Here is a 17,589-nt window from a genome sequence, read left to right on the forward strand (position 1 = left end):
ATCCCGGACGAGCCCCCATATGTAGGAGTCTCAACGAAAAATAAGTTAATAATTATAATAAATAAACCGTTAATAAACCGAAGCGTCGATCGTGTCACGGACGCGAGGCAGAATCACCGGGCGAAAAAAGCACATCTCCTCCGGCAATTATCGTAATGGGTTCGGTAATTAAATCGATTTCCATAACGCCACCGCCCGTCCATTGTTCCCTGGAGCGCCATTAGAAATCGATGCGCTCGCGTCGACTTCGTTATTGTCCGCTTTGATAGCGTTCGTTTTCGCTCCGACATCTTTACCCGGGGAAATTGGGCAGCAAAATAAAAATAAAATTCAATTTTTTTCCCAAGCTCTTCGTTCGTGAAAATATTCGGGACATACAAAAGGCAAACGGTTTTTAAGCAATTGGATCATTATCAGGTGAAAACATTCAGACATGTCATAAATTCAATTATGGAGAAGAAGGCATCGTGTATGACGAACTTTGAGTAAAAAGAAAGAGTCTGAACGATGTAGCTTGTCAATTAAAGTTAAAAAAAAAAACTAGAAAACCAAAGCGAAATCCAATCTCGAAAAGATTACCCCTGAGCGAACGTGACCCGCCTTGCGTTCAGGCGTAAACTCTCGGCACGTGTAGTATAGTTACAGGGTTTTAGATCCGTATTTTCGAGGAAACTAAAGACTAGCTGTGTAGCTGAATCTACGGAAAGAGAAGTCGTTTTTTTTCAAGGTTCTAGACCGGTTTGTGCCCTTGAAGAATATACCGTCGACAAGCGGTGCAGAAGTAAGGTATTCAGTGACGTAAAAAATTTGGTCAGTGTGTCAACGCGAAGAAAGAGTCTGCGGAAATTAAGGGTGCGGGTAATTCGACTCGAAACTGTTCGTGACGAGCGTACAATGACCGAGATCGACTTGCTCTCGTTAATGCCATTGTCCCGCGAAGCAAAAGCCTTCGTTAACCACCTGTCCTTTCGTCTTGTTCTCGTTTTTTTTTTTACCCGTCCTCCCTTCCGTCTACGTCGAGTGACGTCTTGCTCTCCAGCTGACCGTTGGACGAAGATTTATGCGAAATTCCAACGTCGCCCGAAACGAGAACTCGACGAAAAAATGATACACGGACAGAATTTTGTTAGTTTAAATTAATTCCAAAGAATCTTCCAAGCCAGAAGTGTATTACCAACGTTTTTATTACAATTTGTTTATCCCATACGCTAATCGACTTATCATCCTCGCTACGCAGATTTTGGGTGTATTTCACTCGGAATAAAGTTCCACGTTTATCCGTCGGAATAAAAACAAATGAATCCTTTGGCGACCATCCTCGCACGGACAGCTCAACGTGCGCGGCTGAAGGACTCATTTGTCTTTATTCCCACAAACAAATGTGGAATTCCTTTTTATTCTTTATTCGGAACAAAATGTGCCCAACCCAGGCTACCAGGCTGCGAGGGAACGGGTTAAAACGCACGGTTAATTCTACCTGCGCCACTCCCTCGTCCGAATTAATTTATAGTAGCGATACGGGCACGGCGCAATGATAAAAACGATCTGCTAATGCCTCGCAGACGAATAAACGAAGGAGCGTACGCTAATTCCAGGAAACCACCTTATCACTGGCGCCGTTTCAATAATAAAGATCAATCCGTGCTAGGCCTCCGCCACGCCTTCGGCGCTAATGGACTTGCCGCCTTAGAAAGCGAATCATCGTGCCCGATAAGGCTCCGTTCGGTAGTTTTACGAGCTGGAGGAATCTTTGCACGACTCGTAAACTTGGACACCTTGATTACCTCCAATTTTATCGATTTGATTTCCTTCTAGAATTTAAGAATTTATTTTAGTATTCAACTTACCAATTTCGATACAGAACGTAACTATCTACACAAATGATACACAACAGACTAAATAAAAGAACTGGTCCAATATCTAAAAGGACTGGTACGCTAAGAAAGGCGTAGAAAGAGATCTCTAGCGTCAATTAAAGATATCGTTTCACGACGTCGTCGACGAGGTAAATAAATCGGTTGGCGGAAACTCGATAAACGAGCGAGCTCCCCGGTCTTTTTAAGCGGCGACTTTTCAATTTACCGAAGCCGAACAGGGGGGGAAATGCTACCGGTTCATTTATATCAATCGGAGCCCGCCATTGTCCGACTGGATTACCGGAAGCTTCGAAATGGCGAGAAAGTGGGCACGGATAGCGCGACGATAGTTTCAGTCGAGTTGGACGACTCCGTGACCGGTGTTACGAAACTTTTCGCCATAGCGTAATGTTTCCGACCCTTTGGAGTCCCGAGGATATGCACCGAGCGCTCATCGTGGCGTCTCGTCAGATTTTCGACCAGGGAGTTTTGAAAGCGAGATTTCGTATGAATTGTGGGAAATTGAGCAATTATTTTTTAATGTAGCGACAGAATTCCTAAGTGTGAAAAAACAAAAATAAAATGAAAAGGTACACGTAGATGAAATAAATATGTGATGAGAACGTATGTAAATGAATAAAAGAGGGAAATCGTTCTACGGAGGATTCGCGAAAGCCAGAATGCGATGAGGCACTGCGTCCTGTTAAATACTCCACAGAAACACGACACTTAACCGTTTAATGACCACGCACGCTAGTTGCGTAATTCTCCGTTTAATGGGCCGCTTTCCTTGCTAATTTTCCTCAAACCGTGCTCCCCGTTATGGACCACCTGTCCGAAATGGGCGCCTCTAGACCGGTAAGGTCGCACCCAGATGTACTACCGTTGAAAACCGTTGGACTTCGTCGTGTATTCGAAGAGGAAATTCAAACTCTTCGAATCTGTTCCATGTTTGTTGTATTTCTAGAGATACAGATTTCTGTAGATACAATTTCCTATGTGCACAGAAGATGAAATAGTATGCAACGCATCGGGGCCATTTCAGGATCGTTTGCGCAGAGAGAGAGGGGTTGTAACTGTAAACTGTAAACGATCGCTGCAGTTTGCAATTAGGCGGAAGCTGGCCGCGGGCGATTGTCATCGTTGCGGAAAAGGCGCCCGCTGAAGGCGGAACTATTTCGACGCTAAATAATTTCGGAACGCTACCCGTATGGAAGAGTTTTACATAATTGCACACACGAGCGCAAATTTATACCTCATCTAAAATGGTAGGCGGGACGCGTTACGAAAGTGAATTACAGGGAGCGAGTACGGGCGCGTTGCAGCCTCTTGTCGTAATAAAATTTCGAGACGAGCCGGCCCCGTCCTCCGCTTCGCGCTCGTCTCGAGAAATTGCTGCGATCTCCTCAGTCAGATTCTGGAAACAATGGAACCCTCCACGGATACAACGTGTCTGCGATGTCGTCGTTAACTCGATCAAATACAGAGACTCCTTTCTGTCTGCTAATTTTCATACGTCTGGGGAAGGTCGCGCTTCCTTTTCAACCGTCGACCTACTTTAGCCTGACCTGAATAGGAATTTAAATACTTCACGAAGTTGTATCCGTGAAGCAGTGTCGCCGACGAATCGACGAAGCTCGTCCGATGTAAACGGGTACAAACACGACGTCGTTCGGACGATTATTAGTTACAGGAAATTGGAGATTTTTGTGATATTGATTCGAGTGAGGTGTGTTTAAAGATGCTTCGAACGGGGCCGTGTTTCTACTCGTTTTTATCAGGGAGACCTCGTTAATTTATTGGTGGTACTTTTAGGAGAATAGAGTAATAATCATAAAAAATTGTTTACACTTTAAATCGTCAGTATCGACTGCTGTTACGATACAAAGAGCCCTTATAGAGCCTACATAGATCTCAGCTCTAGATAGGAATCGCAATCAACCACGCTTACAAGTGACAATTTTTCCCCCAAATTAAATCAATGGTACCACCCTCTCCACTTCGTAACACTTCCACCTACAATATTTTTTACAACCCACTCGCCTCTCGTTCATTTCACCAACAGCCAAAAGTGTCTACTTTCCCCGCTTTCAAGATTTCATTCGCCATCCAGAATCCAGCGTAATTGCATCGCGCTATAAATTGCGCTCGGTTGGTCGATGCACCCCGTTTCAACGGATAACTCGTGGCCAAGCGATTGATAACGGGAACAACGTCTAATAAAGTTCTCATCATCAGTAGGAGGGAAGGGACGGGGACTCGGCATTGCGCAGCGATTCTGTTTTCCCCATTAATGTTCCGAAGCCTCAATTACCGTGGCGCATCTCGGTCATAAATCACGCGCGTAGCTGGCACGTGTGCCACGCTAATCGAGTAATTAACATTCCGAGTCTCGTTTAATTTGTATGTCATATAGCCGTAGGTGGCGCGTTCGCGATCGCACGCGATCATACGGGCGAACTTCCGCTTGCGAACTAACTTTTCCCGAGCGTGAAGCCGCACCGTCTCTCGATAATTTCAACGAGCTAGCCACGAGCGAAATGCTCGCTTCTTTCCGAGCGGGATTTATTTTGCCAGAGGAGGCGATTTAGGGGAGGTAAACGACCCGATCATCGACGCGTTTCGCGACCATTGAACCAGGCTTGGTTGGGCTAGGTCTTGAATTTTTAATAAAGTGGCAGTGATTTTTCTTGCCACCTTTCTCCTGCCGGAAAAGAAGGAATTCGACGGAATGCGCCAGGGGAAATTTCATCGCTGGAAGTTTAATCATTTTTTACGCGGTTAGTACTCCGTGCTGGGGGCTCTTCAGGGTGCAATTGGTTCTCTAATAAAGAATGCATCGAATATTCTGTATTAGATAAGGTCTTCTTCGTAACCGTAATTATGGTTCCATTTGAGCACTTGTAATTTGTAACACGAATTTTTCGAAAGTGCCTCTAATCGTGAATATCGTTTGGTTTCGGATTGGCTTTTCCGGTCTCCGCAAACAAGGCGTAACAGTGTCGATAACGAGGAAAGGATAAAAGCAGCAGTCCCTGTCTTTAATTCATACAAGTAGTTCCAAAAACGTTCGACGGGTGATCGAGCTTAGTCGGTGAATTAACATGGAAGCAATTTATCGCGATATCGAGCCTTGAGCGTTTCGCCAATGAAGTTCGATTAACTGGGATATTACGCGAGTTACAGTAGGTGACCGAAGCGAGTCGTGCACGGGTACCCCCGAGCTTACCAAATTAGGGACGACTTGGCTGAACTCCTACGACCAGAATTCCACGGAATTAACATCCGTCGAAGGCTGAAATTATTCGCGGAACTTCGAAGAAATTCCAGAGCGCCACCAGTTCGCGAAGCGAGGCAGGCGCCCATTTGTATCTCGAACTAACGGGACACTGTTGACTAGTTAACAATTTATACGCGGTTTCGCGAGGTAATCCCCAGGTTTAGATTAGGTTAATAGATTGATCATCCTCGAAGATATATTCCTGTCCCAATAAATCATATTAGCGAGAGTATTTATAGCGTCACACAAATATTCAACAGGCTATCATTTGTAGTTCGTCTAGGATTAGCTTTGGGAAAATATTATCTGACGAGGAGAAGTATAGCTTGATCTTCCATGAGTTAACTTTTAGATCACGTGATAATATATCTACATCTTATTAACACGTTGATCGCCATGTCACCCACACGTGGGTGACAGTACTTTCCACTGAAGAACTAACAAAATTAATTCCGAACGTCGAGCATCAAAGGAAATGAATTTAAACCATATTCGTGAATTTTGATGAAATTACAAGAATAAATACGACGATAAATGTTCGATTATGCAGTCTTCAATAGTTTGAATAATATTTCATTTTAGTAGAAACTTTAAAGAATATTTGTCTGGCAGTCAACGTGTTAAATAATCTTAGTTTTTTTCACAAGATGACGCGTACGTCTTAATTATATAATGTCTTTGATCGAAGTAAATGCCTTGCAAGTTGTACGCAGAACAAAATTCGTCGTACAGAGGGTTAACATTTCGATAATCGTATCCCAATTAATTTTTTTTCCTAGAAAAGTACGACAGTAGTATACTCTAACAAATTGACAAGAGTTTTATAGAGTAACAGACGAAGTTGAAAGTTGCAAGGCCTGGAAGGGGTGGTTGATTGCGTTGCATCAATCTGATGTAAAAATTGTCACACGAAAGCGGGGAATTACTGGGATTCGGTCTTGCAGCGTTGAACGATCAAAGAGGGCTCGTATTACATTCAATTTGCGCGTTTCAGTTGGAACAGGGTGCACCTTGTTCCGCGCAGCTGTAGCAAAGGGTGTTCCGTGGTAGCCGAGGTTCGTCGTTTCGGTTCAGAATCGACGGACGCAGCTTAGCGGACTCGTCGAGCTCGGAGAGCGAACAGCGAGAGCCGTAATTAAAGGATTTAATCAGAGAAGTTATCGAAGTACTCCTCCCGCCCGTATTCTCGTACCCTCTTCGCCAACTCCGACACGCGCTGCCTCGCAAACGAGGAAGAGCCTTCTCATCGGCAGAAATGGACGAAAATCTCTTCTTGGCCGAAATTTCGATTAAAGAATACACGACGGACACCTGTTTACGCGGTATTTTCACTGTTCATAGCTATTGTTTATTCAGAAAATATTTACATTTTTCTTTGCATTACCTCGATATCGTTGTTAACGGATTCGTGAAGTTATCTCGACGAAAATGAGTCCAAACACAATCCGTCTACGTAGAACGGTACGCGTTAGGCCTCGGCTCGAGATAGAATCGCTACCTTCCCCGCATACAAGATAAACGAGCCTATCTCCGATAATAATTACCTCAGGAAAAAACTTGTTGGAACAAAGTTGCTCTATTTTAGGAAACGAGATCATTCGTTCACAAGATTTTATATTTTTTAATATTTCACTTTCTCAATTATTCAATCACAAATTCGACCAGTTACATCGTTTCTATCGTCTTATCGTTTTCAAGACACCTTTCTTTTAGCGTCCTCGTTTAGAAAAGATCTAAAGATCGCCCCAGTTTCCATAATTACCCTGCATATTCTATTCCCCGAGCGGTGTGGTACGAAGCGGCGTAAATTAAATAAGTAATTAACGAACAATGCGAGCACGGAGTCCTCGCGATATTTCACCGGGAACGCATTTCCATTCTTCCGCAGGACGAACTCCTTCTTGCATACATTATGGTCGTGAATAAGAACGACTCGTCTTCTGGTTACCGCGCCAAGGAAGCTAGCCTCGGGCTCGAGCAGTCCCGAAATACTTTGGCGACGTTCGCGCTGTCTGTCGACTGCGGCGATCTCGACGAGAGATACACGCGAGATAAATGTTCGACGGAAATCGAAGGCAGAGATCGCGGCGCGATATTAAATCGAATAAATCGCGTCGAGTGCCGTTCCCAGAAAGTAAATCTACGAAATTTATAACGCGCGTTGCCGATGGCTCCGCGCTCCCGATTTATGTGAGTTTTTTTAAACGTCAATTACCGTTTACGCGGACGTTCCTGAATTGGTCCAACCTCTGTCATAAAAAAAAAAAAAAAAAATATAATCAAACGAATTCGTTTCTGTCGCGCGCGGGGCACGGTATATATTGGACTCGGAATTTTTTAGCGGTGCAATCTGGAAACACCGAGAAAATGAAAAAGTTTTTTTCCTACTGTGTATTTCATATTCTTAGATTGATTGGTTCCTCGCCCTCTCGGCGAGTCGTACTCCTTTTCTTTTTACGATCCGGTACTTTCTCGGCTCCGACGTAGCGTAAATTTTACGTAGCTTTCGGTAATATTCGAATAAGAATTGACTAGCGCTATTCGAATAGTAATACGTAGTTGAACGTGAAACGTTGGAATAGCAAATTACACGAGTCCCTGCGATCAGTCTTCAGCGAAGACGAAGCGATCGTGGCTCGGAGCTAGTGGCAACGAACGGGAACCAATTAAAATCACTCGCAGCGACAACGCGATTAGCGTTAAGCTAAACGAACCCCGCTGCTTCGAGGATCGCGATCCGTCGTATTTAATCTCGTTCCTACTTACGGTAACCGGAGCACTTTTCAAGGCGCGTTCCTCGAAAGCGTTTCTATGCAGTTTAACATCGATACGATATCCGCTTAAAGGATACCGTCGCCTAACGAGCGTCGGTGTACGTATCGCCGGGATTTTCCCAGGAACGGATTGGTCTCTGAGGTGCGTTTAAGAAGGACTTTAACGTCGCATGAGAAATATCTCATAACAATATTCGCGAGGAATCAAATTTCATCCATTAATAAAAAAATAAATTTTAACATATGCCATCGTATCTTCGCGGGAGTATTATGTCTATATCGATGAGGTTTTGAAGATTAAAATGAGCCCAAACATGACCCCATTCGAACCACTTTTAATTACACATTATTCTAATCGTTCCTAAAAAGAATCTAATCACGCGGAATTGAAAATAGTCAGAGCGATGCCGTGTTTGGACTCATTATTCTAGAGGAAACCTCGCTAATCTATCTATAATACCTCCATAAAGGTATAAAGAGAACTCTCCTCCCCATTAGTGGCTGATACGTCTTTGAAATATGTAATTAAGTAGCTTCCATTCTTAGAATGGAAAATCACCGTTGACTTTGAAAAGGTTGGCCTCGTAACTTACGTTTCCGAGCATTTTTATTCCTTTAAGCGGATATTGCAAGCTTGGAAAGTTTATAACCGGTTTTTAAAGACGTCCCGTCCTTCTTACAGCGGGAGATTTTGAATCCCTCGTACACAGGGTTTCTAAAGGTTTGTCCCGTGAACGAGACGCTGCCTCGCGATAGGACGATCCACAATGAACGTTATTAATATAATTTCCCGGCTTTAATCGGGCGTTCCGTGGCCTCAGAGAATTCAATTTGGGTCCCGACTAAATAGGCACGCGTTCCCCGAGTGGGGGAACAACGGTTATCGGATTACTTGACATTTTCCATTACCGGGCTGGTCGACTAGCAACGACTAAAGCTTATCATCTTGATTCGAAGGGTATCAGTTTTCCCTACCTCTCGAGGATTTAATCTTCTCCTGTTTTACCGGCACGTGTATACACGGCAACCCTGTGCGCGCGAATACACGGTGCGAGAGACACATACAGCGACTCGAAATAACGGAGAAAGTTCATTAAACATTAACCCTTTTGCACTCGAGAGGCTACTCTCAGTCACCATTAGGTTTCACGCAGCAAATCTACATCTAATGTTTCTTTAGGTTTAATTTCTTCGGATCTCGAAGTGTCGATGAAATTGATTGTCGGTGAGGTAAAGGTGACTTTATTCTCAAATCTAGAAGAAACATCTCGAGTTGCTGGTAGATACCAGAAAAAACGCCTCGATTACAAAGGGTTAATATTGTCTGGGATACAATACAACTCATTCATGTCTGACCATTTCTCTCCAATTCTACTTACGGAGTTCGTTAACGCTTTGCACTCGAGAGGCGACTCTCAGTCACCATTAGGTTTCACGCAGCAAATCTACATCTAATGTTTCTTTAGGTTCAATTTCGTTGGAGCTTGAAGTGTCAATAAAATGATACGGTAACCTTATTCTCAAATCTAGATAGCTTAGAATTCATGGCAATAGAATGCTAAAAAACATCTAGAGTTGCTGGTAAATACCAGAAAAAAAGGCCTCGAGTGCAAAGGGTTAAACATATGCCCTATTCGATCTCGTTTACGAAATCCGACGAATCGTCGATAAGTGTCGCTTCTTATAGTTCTCGCAATTCTGAACAAATTTCTTCCTCGCCACAGTCACGTGACGCTAATAGTTACACGAAGAAGTACCTCGCGACACTTATCGACGACTCGCAATAATCTCGGAAACGAGAACCGATAGGACGAATGTTTATAGGATCTTTTTCCATCGTTTCCAAACGCCGAATCAATTTCTACAGGCCACCTTGTATATGACGCATCCTGTATCGCCCCAGGGGAAGAATTACGGGAAAAATGAACCCGGAGACGACGATTTCAGAGCGTTACGTATCCTTACGAAGGATAACTACGACGTGAAAGGATAGACTGGGCAAACAACGAGGTTAATTAACGCTTGGAACGACACGCGGAATTCGCGCAACACGAAACTCGGAGAGGAAATTCTTGTAATGCCGTTGATCACGACGATACGACGCTACGGATCCGTGCCAAAGCGCGTAGGATCCATCTTCTTCGAAGCTGGGAACGTTGCAAACGTTCCAGACGCAATTCCAGTCGGGTTATTTATCGATGGCGATCGATTTACTAAATTACGGTAGCGAGTAGGCTCCACAAAGAGTTCTTTATTTTTCTATTAAGTTTCGAAGACATAAATAATCATCCTCCATTACGAACGACTGTTCAGAATAACGTACAGATTAGTTTCTCATGATTTATTTACGTTATTACACAGATGAAATTACGAGAATCGTGCAGAATATTTTCTTCTTCTCCGGTAGGAAAGCAGAAATATTCATGGATGTAGTTGACATAAACATTCACTCTGGATGAACCATGTTCTTCCCGAGCACCCAGTAAACAGGCTAGAAGTGCTCGTACGGACTAATACATAAATGGAAAAGTGCAGGATTCCTTCCTCGAACGTGAGAACACATGTTAAGAACGACTGCAGTACGTACGTTTCATCGATAATGCATATCTCGCCCGATCTGTCGAGTCTTTCGACAAATATGCATGTATTTGCACGTGCAACGGTATGCGTGTGCGTGGCTATGCGCGCAGGAAGATGGGAATGTTGGAATGCGGAATAGTAGGGGTGACAGATCGATCCCAGAAACCGAATATTACTGTTTAGTCGATACAGCGATACATCGCGCGCGTCCGCGAAATTAATTCACGGCGATCGATGCGTGCGGCGGGACCCGTTACTCTATTTGTCTATCGTCAACCGAAGTTTTCGATTAATGGCGGATGTTGTGTTAATTTAGCGGGCTAATTCCGGAGGGATTAGATGTACCTCCCCCGTGTAAATAAAATTGTTTTAGTTGAGGTTGTCAGAATAATAGTAATAACATTATTGCGAGAATGATTGATGTGGTCGAGTAGAGAGGATGGTCGCTAAGCAACGCGCGAGATTGGGGGCGTTACACCTCGATAGTTACAGGACCTCTGAACACCGACATCCTGCAACTATCGATATTTTTAAGGACCAGAGGGAAGAGAAAAGACCAAAACTTTCAGGTGGTATTCGTTTGTGGGAAAGTTGAAACGAGCGTGAATTATTTTCGAAATACAGCAAATGTCACGGACGTGAGTTTGAGGGCGTTACACCTCGATAGTTGCAGGACCTCTAAACACCGACATCCTGCAACTATCGATATGTTTAAGGACCAGAGAAAAAACAAAAGACCGAAACTTTCAGGTGGTATTTGTTTGTGGGAAAGTTGAAACGAGCGTGAATTTTTTTCGAAGTACAGCAAATGTCACGGAGGCCAGAGATCGTCGGGTTTCACCGAACGGTCGAGGATTCGCGAAAATCCATGGAACTCGAAAACAAAAGCAGCATCTCTGGTCCGTTTCGATCCGTCGTGTTTTGGACGGATTTGCGACGGATGTGTAGGTAAAGACGAGCGGACTAAGCTCCAATGTTGCACGACGAAGGTCCCGGGTACTTCGTATTACGTACACGAATTCGTTGGACCGGTCCTGGGAGCATCGTCGACAGTGCAAACGCTCCATGAAAATGTCGACGTATCCAAGAATGTAAATTCGAGCGAGACGATGCTTCCAAGGGGTAAAATCGATTCTCTGGAACTGTTCCTTTGGCGACGCTATATACCAATGGTCCCAGAAGAGGCTCGACCAAAGATCAAACGTGACCTTGCGCATTAGAGTAGCCAGGGATGCGCAGAATTCATTTTAACCGATTTCGAAAAGGAGGAGATTACTCAATTCAACATATATATAAGGTTATTCATATACATATTTATAATAAAAAATTCACTTGGTAATATCGAAACTATTATTTAATTTAGTCAAACCTCTTCAATCGACATAAGGGGTATATTTATGGGATTGACTGTAGAGTACGAAAAAGAAACGACATATTCTCTCGAGATCGTCGGTCAGCTCGAACAACGACGCGGTATCCTAGCCCAAGGAAGAAACGTTTTTCGCGACGATGGCGGAAGCGTCGAGTGTAGCCGGCGGAACGACTACAAAAGACTTAAGAAGCTTTGGTAGAGCGGGCTCGACATAAATAACGGTTATGACTGCGCATTGTCCTCCCTCCTCCTTTATTTGTTCGCCTCTCGAACGCCCGTGTTCTGGCATCGATGGCGATAGTAATACGCGTTTAAGTAGAAATTGATTTCGTCGGCCGCGAAAAATTGAAAAGACGAAGCCTCCCTTTTCAGGAGGAGTTTCTCGAGGCGTCTCGCGATCGGCAAAATCCGGCATTTCGAGGCTCGAACGCGATACTTTCGTGATCGAATCGGGAATCACCGCGGGAGAAGTCGCCCAGCCGTTTTCTGGATATCCAGCTTTGCGACGTACCGTCGCTAGGCATTACGAAGGATTCAGCTGCGTATGCGTTTCATTGGAAATGGGATTAGGGGACTCCCGGCTAATAACCGTGACGTAAACCGAAACGACGAGTTTCGACTCTATCTTTCGCGTTACGTGGCCAGCTCTGACGTCGACGTGACGTACGACTCGGGGCTACAATCGATACTCTTTCCGATCGACTCCTCGTAGGCAGGTCCAAGCAGATTTCTTATCTAGGTTCGAACAAAACGCTATGGTATTTAAGAAAAATGAACAAGTAAATAGAACACCCTCTATGTCTATTGAAAACATTCGACCAAATGACAGTTTGGTGTTTTCGAATAAACGTTTCGTTATAAATATATACGCGTGCAAAGTATATTTTAATAACTACTGATGATACGAAAAAATTGTTTATATGTAAATTGCAGGATGCAATGGGCTCTATATTGTGGCGTAAACGAAATTTTGTTCATATTATTAATTTAAAAGATATAGACGTACGAATGGAAGCATATAAGCAAACGTGAAGTAACGAAGAGAATTATAGAGGCAAATGCGATGTAACGCAAAGAAAACACTCTTATAATATCTTATAATATTCTAAATATTAAATAGCATTTAGACGCACCACAGTAGCTGCAATTAACGAACTAGTCATGTTTCGATCCACGTATAAAGAATAATAAAGTAAATAAACATGAAAAGAAAATGCAGCGGCAGGATGTAACGAATGTAATTTAAAGAACAAGCGCATTTCCCCGATAAATAAATTGTTATCGCGACGAGGAACGTCTCCTGCGAGGAGAAACAAGTCCGTAGAGAGGAGAATGGCGACGAAGGAATGCGGACATTCGCGAAACAAGCGCAGGTCCTCATAGTGGCTCGGCGTATCTCGCTTGAGGGACCGTGCAAACGCGCTCTACTGCACACCACTCTGGGAAACTTTTTATCGGTGCCACGGCTCCTTAACCGTGGGACCGCCTCTTAAACGCGAAATCTCTGGGAAACTCGAAGAATCGTTATTTCTTTTTCGTCCGCCTCCGACGTCCCCTCCGAGCTCGGGACGCTCCGTCGTCAACGAGCGTCTACCGCGCGATTAAAGCTTCGATCGCTAACGCGAAGTTTTTGCAATCTAGTCGCGCGCAGACGCTCTTCCCTCTTTGTAACTTCTCCCGTCCTTGTCTTCGCGGCGATCGCCGCCTTTGTTCCTGGTTTTTTGTTAGCGTAATTGGTGGGGACAGATCGTTCGGCGTGAGATAAAACAGAGAAAACAGGGGAGGAAATTAACGGAGACGATTGCGTCACGGTAGTTTCCGGCGGGCGTCGAGCGTGTTACGATCCCGAGGAAAAGAAAGACGAGGGACACCGAAGTTCCCCATTTTTGCGTGGCAAAAATTCACATCATTCGTCGCAGCCGCGATGGGATCCCGACAATCGGACAACCGACGCGAACTTAAAACACAACTTTGACATCGTGTACAGTCGGAATTCAATTAGGGCTCGGAGAGCACGCATCAGAACTCGATTAGAACTCCGCGAGGACTCGAGCAGATGTTGTGTAAACTTTAGAACTCGGGGTGCCTTTAACCCTCTGTTATACTATCGCGTCGAGACGTTTGAAGGGGTGCCCGATAGATACGGAGCTTTTGTTCAAAATCTATTTTAGATTGATCTTAGTTTGGGCGAGTATCGGGGCGAGCCGTTCACGGGAAATATAGAGAAAATAATAGAAGAAAACCGCAGCACTTTTTCGTTAAGAGGGTTCTTAGGAGGAGACACTGTTTGCCAGCGGAGCAAGATAGATCGAGCTTTTACGATGCGGAACAAATCGAGATCCTATCGAGTAGACCTCAGCGACGCTCTTAGCGTGTTTAAGAAATAAATGAAGACACCTTCGGCCAACAGAAGGGTGGCACGTTTTAAAATGATCGAGAAGAGGGAGCAACTCGTTAGTATCGACTTTATCCAGTTCTCCCATCAGGAAGACGAAGAATCGACAGCATTCCCACCGCGCAATTTTATTTTACTACCAAGAAGAGAACGTCTCTCCCATCTTCGGCATCGGTCACACCCTCCCCCAAGTTTCGCAACCTCCGCGGTCAAGGACCCAAAAGACTACGACCATCACCGCTCCAACGCTGCCACGATGCGTTTCGAGTTACGTCTGATCCAAAGATTCGGCTAATATTTGGCCAGGAAAATTGGAAACGAACCGAGGTCTGCGCGAAACGAACTTGGGAACGGTAGCGGTCCTGAGGGACGAGGAGGACGCGAGTCTGTCGCGATCGATGCGATTTTCCTGCTTAATTTAGTAGATGGAAGAACCGTGGAACGCTTGTCTTTTTTCCCCTCCCCGGTTCGACTCTCTGGCGTGGGTGCGAACTCGATGATGAAATCGGCGAGATCCACGGACGTCTCGCGAGACAATCAATTCTCCGCGAGAAGCCACGCGTTTCGCGACGCGTTGGAAATTGAAGTGCACGTTGATACGACGCTGACGTCTTGACTGAAAACAAAAAGGAATTAACGCGGACTCGGTTTTCCTGGCTGGCGAGAAGTTGGAAGACAGGAATAGATGGATAGACGGATGGGACGAGAGGTGGATAGGCATCTAAATAGATGGAGAGACGGCGATCTAGATGGATAGATTGATGAATGGATAGGCTGATACGCTGATAAATTGATGGTCGGATTGATAGACGCGTATCTAGATAGAGAGGCAGCCAGGTATTTAAAAGGATAGGTGGGTAGATAGGTATTCAGATAGAGACTTGATAGACAGGTATCTAGATAGTTGGATAGATACTATGTATATAGACAGAAGTATAAACGAGTCGTCGATAAGTGTCGCAGGACTCCATGACTCCATGACTCCAATAGTTCGAACTATTCGAACACAAAAGAATTCTGCCCACAGAATTAAAATGAGAATTTAGTGCTCGAAGGGCTCAATATTTACCGATTGGTTGCCATAAAATTTCCCAACAGAACTGTCTTAACGAACCCACTAAAATTAAAACTGATTTCTACCAAAGACGAGAGCACAACAACTCCTTAACTTTTATTTTAGCGCACGAGCATAGAATCATCTCTTACTTAGCCGTAGCAATGAGTACCAGTGATCTATAAAGAGTTAAAAAGCTAATCGAACCACCTGCATCGAGTTCTTGGGAGTCAGCCTCGCGACACTTACCGACACCCCGTCTAAAATGGAAATTCTGCAGACGTAATCCTTCCGAAAGCCATTCCTTCGAGGTTATTTTCGCGCTTCTGAATTCCTGACCGGAGCCTGTCTGCTTCCGTCAGGCGACGTCGCGGCGGCAGAATTCCGTTGCGACGACGCGCGGACGGTGCTGTCGGGTTCCCGGGATGACGGAGTCGGGGAATCCCGCGTATTCGCGCGTACGTTTCCGCTCCGAGCGCGAAGAGAAACGACGCAATCGAGCCTCGACGAATCCACGGACCGATTAAACGGGTCTGTCGCGGGAAGAAGCGAACGCCACCAGGGAAATCATGTTGCGTCGTACGAAGCCTTGTAACTTATTCCCGACTGTTCTCGAGATTCCGTCGCAGACGTAGGCGAAGAGGCCCCTCGCGGCCAGCAGTTTGCGTCACCTCGAGATTTCCGACGCGAGGGAAAATCGCGCGTCGCCCTTGTACCCTAAATTCCCGCGCCTTAACGGATCTCGGGGGGGAAATGCACCAGGGATAATTGGAGCACTGGCTGACGGACGTTAACTCCGAAAGACTCCCTCCAATCGTGGGAGGCCCGTCTTCCCGAGCTATTCGTCGAGCGATTGCTCGGGGAAACGATGCCAATTTTGTGATTAAACTCGCGAGCCCTGGACGAGATTCCCCTGAGGAATTTTAAGACGCGGCATAAGCGACAGGAAATAGGGAACAGGTGTGATTGGAAAGGTAAGGACTCTCTTGCTCCTAGAAGGATGGATGGGTATCAATTTAGGTTATTTCCTCGGTGTTGGGGTTTGGGAGTTTGTTTAAATTGGGGTACGTTACAGTTCTAAGGATAATAGCGGGAGTTTAAGTCATCACTTTGTTGTTTTCGAAATTTTTTAGAAAGTACAGCACCTCAAAGTTAATGATTTTCACATATCTTCGAGAACAAAATCAACCAATTCACTTAGGCCGATCGCACACGACGCAGCTGATTTGAAATTAGTGTTGCAAACCGTTTGCGCTCTTTATTTTACCTACTCCGCTATCTTTGTTTAACCTAGATCCACCGCGGCATGCAACTATGTAGTTTCAGAGTGGTTTGAAACCGATCGGTTGGGCCCATGTGCGATCGGCCTTAGAAATAGTCTCAAAGATCACTAGACAACAAATATCAAGTGGACTCATTATTACCATCCACTTTTTCCACCTTTTCATGCCTTCCCATAGCCGTACCACGGTTTCACCCCTCCACCAAGAACCTCTAAACACCCACGTATCCTTTGCCTCAGCCCTCAGCCCTTCATCCCTTGGCTCGCAAAGCGCCATACCAATGAAGAATAGCGCAGAGAGGGAGAAAGGCCGCGCTGGTTTCAATAGCTTCGTCAAATAAGTCGGGGAACCGCACGTCCCGCTTATATTGGACGCTCCGTTGTGCCGTCTATTGTGTCTGTATCACGAGCAGAATGCAAACTTTTGTCGCCGCGCGTTTCCATTTTGTCGTCGAGCGATTCCGTGGTAAGAATCAACCGCAACCTATTTCTGCCTTTCTTCCACGTTCCCGGCAACATCCACGGCGCGGGATTCGATGCCACGCATCCACCTTGGCTGGAGGATATTGCGAGTTGTATGGCTTTCGGGGGGAAATTCTGCAAGCTGACTCTAGCGCCGAATTGCTTTTCGAACTGGAACGTTGTCGCATAAATATTAGTATGGTACTGTTGACACCTCCAGAGAATGGACCTGGGAGGAACGCGGGCTATTGGTAGCGGCCGGATTTTTTACTGTAGAATCCTAGTGTTTAACTTGTTAGCAAGGGAAGGGAGGATTATTTTTCGATGCTTTGGAACCTTTAATTCAAGTTACCTCTGCCATTATTTATTTCATTTTTTCCTCGTTAGATTGTCTGTGAAGATCATCTAATTCGCAATAAAAACACGAGCCCATTTAAAATCAATCTACAATCAAGGATAGGGTGTTCGAAACCGAATCGAATTTCCCCTTGAGTTGCTGTTTATCAAAATTTGAATACTAACGTTGTCGCAGTA

The 17,589-nt window shown here is 44.9% G+C and overlaps 1 protein-coding gene and 1 long non-coding RNA gene across 3 annotated transcripts in view; both read right to left on the reverse strand.

The window, feature by feature from the left end:
• The window catches only part of LOC128880699 (cysteine-rich motor neuron 1 protein), a 242,119-nt gene that overhangs the window by 36,411 nt on the left and 188,119 nt on the right, over window positions 1-17,589 (reverse strand). The gene's annotated exons all lie outside the window — the stretch shown is intronic.
• The window catches only part of LOC128880728 (uncharacterized), a 108,888-nt gene continuing 107,746 nt past the window's right edge, over window positions 16,448-17,589 (reverse strand). The window contains exon 3 of the long non-coding RNA XR_008457903.1: window positions 16,448-17,226. This is a non-coding gene — a long non-coding RNA (uncharacterized LOC128880728). The remainder of the gene's footprint in view (window positions 17,227-17,589) is intronic.

Source organism: Hylaeus volcanicus, chromosome 1 (genome assembly GCF_026283585.1).
Source record: "Hylaeus volcanicus isolate JK05 chromosome 1, UHH_iyHylVolc1.0_haploid, whole genome shotgun sequence".
NCBI classification, from domain to species: Eukaryota; Metazoa; Arthropoda; class Insecta; order Hymenoptera; family Colletidae; genus Hylaeus; species Hylaeus volcanicus.